Raw genomic sequence first — 6,808 nt, forward strand, 5'->3', positions numbered from 1 at the left:
TGCAAAGGATTGAACCCAAGTAGGCCACCATGCAAGGTAAACTCCATTCCCACTTTACTATTCTGGCCCCAACAAACAACTATTTCTTGGAGAAGATGTTCTATTAAGTTTGAGGGCTGGTGATAACTGCTTTCTTCTCTGTGATTGGGAGTTTCTCCCTATGTTGCCTGCTAAGGACTCTTCTTTAAGTTTCCCATATACCACAGACCTACATCCATTGCACATGTTTTAGATTGTATTTTGTTGGATTTGGACTGTATTTTTTGTATGATTGTTTCACATCTAGACTGAGAATTTAATAAGAATCTCTAAGTCTTTTCTTCAGTGATTTTAAATTTGTCCAGCAAAAATTCCAAGTTTTGTTTTGCCTTTTTGAAGTTACCTTTCCTTGGGACGAAAGACATGGTACAATGCCCAAGTGTTTTGCCTTGTATGCTTCTGACTTGGTTTCCATCCCTGGCCCGCCCACATGATTCCCCATACCCAACCAGGAATGATCTCAGAATGCAGAGACAAAAGTAAGTCCCAAGCACTGCTAGGATGTGACCCTCAAAACAAGAGAAAAATAATAGTTACCTTTTCTTAGTGAGGCAGGAGAGCAGAATAAGAAGTTGGAGAAAACAACATGAGTATTTCAGTCTTCTCAGAGTAGCAAGTAATGAGGAGATTTAGACATTAAACAAATGAATGTTTGAAGTTATTCCTGATGAGGCAAGCACTTAGGAAAGGTACATGATGTACATGATAGGCCAGTATTGAACAAGGAGAGTATATGGGGCTCAGCTATGTGAAGATAGGGCCAGAGACTGGAAGGAGAAAGAGAACAGAAGAAAAGGATTTATCTTCCGGTTGTCAGTTTAATTGCCTTTGGATGTCAGTGAAGAAGGGTTGCTCATGCTAGGAAACATCTGAAGGGAATATAGGATTTTACTTTTCTTCCACAGGTCTAGGCAGTTTTTGTACCAGAGAGATGAGGTTCAGTATCTGCTCCCCGTATTTCATGCAGGTACCACCAGGATCACCTATTGCTGATGCAGTCATCTGGATCACTGTAGCTCTAACCATGCTCCCTCATGCATCATTGTTCTAGTGGGTATCAGAAATTCCCTGGTCTCTTGGTCGTAGAGAGAATATATGAACACCCAAAGTGTAAAAGATTGGAAAAATATGCTACATTCACATGTAGCATCTACTCCATTGAGCTAGTCCTAGTCAAGAGGCAACTCTCTTTAGAAGGGATATTATGGTCATTAATCATCGTTGACTTTGAGTTTGAGTAACCCTATCACCAAGTAGAAGCTTAAAGCGAATATTGAAAGAAATGATTTCCAAGATCTAGATATTGGATGTGGAGTAGGATTACCAGGCATCAAAGGGAATAGTCCATTAGGAGACTGAAAGAATAGAAAAAAAGAGAAGAGAAAGACTAGGAACACCAAGGAGCATGGCTTTTGGAAAGACAAATGGAAAGGAACAGGAAATCCTCTCCTTTGTTGGATGGTTCCTGAGCTGGTGTTGGCCTGAAAAAGAGTAGAATGAGCCAGGCACCCTGCTTGCTCTGCTTGACCTGGGAGCTGTGCCCAGGTTGCAATGGTTCTGGGAGTAGGGACAAAACTTGAAGCAATAATGGCCTTTCTCTCCATAGAGAGCAAAAGTCAAACTCATAAAGAGGGGGCTGTGCTAGATAAAACAGAAAAGCAAAACAGAACCACATCCAAGACTCCAGGCCAAGTAAATGAGCATAGGAACATGAAATAGGAGCTTGGCTACAAATGGAAAAATATATGAAAGCCCAAGTGAGAAAACATAAAATGGAGAAGACTAGTTTCTGATCTCAATGCTTGTCTGAAAAGAATATCCAGTTTTTACCCCCATAAACAAGCAACAATTCAAACATGGTTTCTCAATCTTGGTAACTATTGAATGATGGGGTGAGAATTCTTTCTTGTGAGGGGCTATTTTGTATAATGTAGAAAGTTTAGCAACACTCATGTCTCTGCTTGTCTATCACACCAAATTTAAATTTTTTCTATAATTTCTTGGTCTCTTTTTATTTTATTCTAGCTTCTATTTTAAAAGACATTTTTAGATATGCCCAAGATGCACAAAGACTCATCTAAGAATTATTGGTTTAGTTGTTCTGAAGGAGAACATTTCTTTTTAGTATTGTGAAATAAAATAATGAAATAAAATAAACTATTTCCTATATCAATTTTTCATCACTGGGCTCATTATTTACTTGCTTTATATAATTAATTAAATTTTTACCCATTCAACCAAGTTTCCTGTTTATTAAATTGGTAATGGTAACAAGAAGGGCCATTTAGGAACTGAGACATAACTGAGACATACTGAGACAGTTTTTGAGTCAATATTACATATATTGTGTTTATTTAGCTCATTAGCAGCGTAATTAGTGTATTTTCAAAAAACGTTCATAGAAACAGTATAGAGAGCTTAATTGGAATGCTGAGTTTGAAGTCAGAAAGCTAATAGTCTGGTGTCACACATATGTGCTATGGCAGTTCAACCCAAGTCTTATATCCAAATGATTTTAATATGTACCTGTGAACTTATATCATTGCCATCATTCTCTCTTTCTACATTTAGAAACTTATATGCAGAGTCTACTAGGAAAAGCAATTCTACTAGGAAAAGCAAAACTACTAGAAAAAGCAATTTTACTTTCTGTAGAATGCTTTCTTCGTCAAAATGGCAACACTGCATTAACAGCATCAAACATATGTGGAGCTTAATTTATATTAGTAAAAAAACCGTAGAGACAGAAGTAAAAATAAACAGTAAATCAGAGGCAAAGACTCTCAAAATGCATTTGAATCATATATGAATAACTGCATACATGCACGTTAGAAACAGGAACATAAGAAGGAAATATCTTAGCCAGCGACTGAAATGGAGAAACAATGAGAAAAACAAAACTTCATAAAGAAACAAGATGAACTGCCTGCATAGGAAACACTCTAAAAAAAAAAAAAAATCAAAGATTGGAAACTAAAGGCAGGTGAGGTAGCATATGGAAAATAGACCTTGAGCAGCTGGGCTTTATGCAAATTGACGTTGGAAGGGCTGATTTTCAGCCAACTGGCTTCACTTAAGCTGCTTGCTTAGAAAACGACACTGCTCTGTTGATTCCAGGGCTAAGGTCAGAGTCTGCAGTCAAAAGACAAAAATATAGGCAGATAGGGAAGAAAGAGAAAGGGGCAATATTAAAGGACAAGTTCCTTCTGCCCAAGGTCCATTATTCCTGTAGACCTGGCACTTGATGAAGCAGAGACACAGTTAAGGTAAGATTATCTTAACTGGGAAGCCTTCCCTAACCAGTCCCCGGTGCCTCCCTGCCCCCACCGTTTTGGCATTCACCACCTCCAGAGTTATAGATCTATGTGTTCGATTACTTATGGTCTATCCCAGGCTCTGTTTCTGCCAGCAGCATGCACTGCTGTGCAAACACACACACACACACACACACACACACACACACACACACACACACACACACACACACACACATTCTAGTATTGTTATTGTCTTTTGGATTTGGCCTTTCTTCTCCCTGTCCATTGCCTGGAATTATTGATCACGAAGGATTTATTTCTGTAGGTGCCATGTCACTTACATCCTGCTTCTTAATTCTCACCACACTTTTGTTGGGGAGGGAGCACAGGTTATCATTGCCAAGAAACTCACAGATTTTGCAAAGTTAGGTAAGCAAATCCACAACTGTTTCCATACTTCTTTTTATTGTTTTGCATTGTAGGCCACAGCTGGCAGTGGTAGGGAGAATATGTGGGATGCTGAGAGTTGAACCGGGTCAGCTGCACACAAGGCAAGAATTTTGCCTGCTATATTATCATCTCTCGGTCTCTTCCCCTATCTCTTTTTACACACACAAAGAACCTGTTGTTTAGAGAGGTTCAGAAATGTAACTGGTATTGCATGGCTACTTGTGAGCCTATCTGATATTTGAAGAATTTCAAATGCTTGATTGTCCAAGGAGCAATAAGCAGCAGGAAAAGAAGAAAGACCTTCCTTTTAGTTCCAAAATGTCCTTCAACTTGCCCAAGTGCCCTGGTTCATGCTCAGGGGCAGGACACAGCCTTAGAAGGCCTATGAGAGATCACCTGGTTCAAGAGGCTGAGTGGGCAAGGTGTTAGATAATTTGTTTTCAAAAGAAAGATGTTAATTCGAACTCATTTAGATTCTTCTTAGAACCACATTATTTAAAAAAAGAAAAAAAACAGATAAAATTAATTTGGCATCTATATTAGTCCAAGATACCCCAAATAATATTTCATGTTCAATCAGTTTTAAAATTAGTTAAGAATGTTTTTTGCCCTAAATTTAATGTCAGTAAATGAGGATTTAAACTCTCTAAGTGACTGCAGCTTTCTTTCAGGTGTTCACACCATAGGCTGGTGACTATGATAGAGGAGTTCAAGGGCTGGAGGAACCTTTGATGTGTCCTCATGTTCCTTTGAGAGTATCAGCAACTAGACTGCTGACACAGTGAGGGGCTCAGTGTTCCAGAAAACATGATAGAAGTCGCCTTTCACAGACTAGCTCTAGGACATGTGTCATGTCCCTGGATTTCTTTGTTGTCTATAAACAAAACTGGAATGAAGCATAGTTGTATTCATTCTACATATGGCCTGTGGTTACTTTTGCTCCGCAAGGCAGAGTTGTAGAACAACTCTGAAAAGTTGTCTTTAAAAGCCTAAAATATTTACTATCTGGTTCTTAACAGGAAATATTTGTTGATCCTTGCTGTCAACATTAAAATGTGGAATGGTCTTGCATGGGCATCTAGTATTATTATTAATATTTTAGGCCACATATGGTGGTGCAACAGGGTATATTCCTAGTTCTGGGCCCAGGAATACTCAAGGCTTGCTCAGGGGGAAGCTGGGTATTAAATCTGGTTTGTCAATGTGCCAGGCAGGTCCCTTACCTAATGTTTTAATTCTCCTACCCATGACACTCAGTTAAACTTTTATAATATTTTATCATACTTATTAAAGGGCTTTTTATTGGTTTTCACCATGAGTCAACTTCTAAATAAAAGGGGAGAGACTGTACTATGTTTTCAGAGCAGCAAGCCCATGCACATGGGCACTGTCAGTCTTGAATGTTTAAGATGAAGGCAATACAGGGGAGTTGGGAGATCAAAAGGCAGAAGAGTGGAGTTAGGAGTAGGAAGGGTGCCATATGCATATTTTCACTGTGAACCCATAGGAATATTGAAAGTCGATGGAAAGAGATTTTTAATTTTTTTATTTTGGGGCCACACCCAGTTACACTCAGGGGTTACTCCTGCCTATGTGCTCAGAAATGACTCCTGGTTTGGGGGAATCATATGGGATGGGATGCTGGGATCGAACCGAGGTCCGTCCTGGGTCAGCTGCGTGCAAAGCAAATACCCTATCGCCATCACTCCAGCTCCTGGAAGGACATTTAGAGGTTTCTGTATATAATTTACAGTTGAAAGATGAGCAACAAAACATTAAGCTTAAAATAATATAGTCATTAACACAATTGATATGTAAGTGAGCTAGATCACTATTATTCAGAACACAAATCTGAAAGAATACCCAAATAGATATGCATAGAGAAATAGCAACAAAAGCATATTTTTAAGACTTACAGAATCAAGGAGGTAGAATAGGGCCTAGGGTGCATGCCTTGCATGCATCCAATTTGAGTTTAATTACAAGACACCACATTATTTCCCAGGCATGGCCACCTACTCCCAGAGGTGGCCCAGGTGGTTCCTGGAAACACAAGGCCTGAGTAGCATTACATCTACTTGGCTGAGAATCTTAGGACACTTAGGTTTTAAATGTAGAGGAAAGTTACTTTGAGGCTATCTTTTCAACTTGAAATTCACCCCAATGCAACAACAACAAAAAAATCAGAAATGGAAATTTAATCTTCAAGGAAAAAGAAAACATTTGTGTCCTTGAACCATGATTTATGAGGGCATGCATTAATCTAACAGGACAGTAGGAGAAATCAGAAGTTGACGCTTCCGTTTGGATGTCACAGAGGATGTGGGAAGAGCACACTGCTACAAAGTGAATGACCACTATAAGAGACAAAAGAAATTTCTTTCTTGGACCTATGGGAATGTCATGAGCAGAGTAACAGTAGAGATTGAACTTGATTTGACATCAGGGAGAGTCAAAGATGGCAGAAGTGTATCAAAGATGCTGCCATATTTGGAGGAGGGTGAAGAGAGATAGAGTGCTCAGGCAGCAACCCTAAAACCTAAAATCATCCAAGTCTTTATTCCTTTTCCTATATATTGATTTCTATGGACTTTTATAAAAGCCATTGACTTCAAATAACAAAAAGTTATTCTATCACAGTTCTGAAGGCCAGAATTTCAAAAGCAAGATGTCTATGGGGCCACATTTCCTCTGAAGACTGGGGTAAAAAATATTTTCTATTATCTTCCAGTTTGGGGGGTTCTTGGCACTTTTTGGTTTATCTTAACTCCAGTCTCTGTTTTATCCTTACATGGTTATCTTTTCTGTGACTGAATATGTCTGATTCAAAACTCTATTACTCTAATAAGGATATAAGTTATTAGATTTAGGAGTCAGACTAAAATTCAGGCTGGCCTTATATTAAAATACTCAATCAGGTCTGCAAAAAATAATGTCACAATGTCACATTAATAGTACCAGGATTTAGGAATAGCATTCTGGAATATATTTAACTTAGTAGAAGAGAGTAGAAGTTTTAAAGAATGGTCCTAAATTTCTTACTATCCCTTTCATTGAGAAAC

This window comes from Suncus etruscus, chromosome 12, assembly GCF_024139225.1.
Source record: "Suncus etruscus isolate mSunEtr1 chromosome 12, mSunEtr1.pri.cur, whole genome shotgun sequence".
Classification (NCBI taxonomy): domain Eukaryota; kingdom Metazoa; phylum Chordata; class Mammalia; order Eulipotyphla; family Soricidae; genus Suncus; species Suncus etruscus.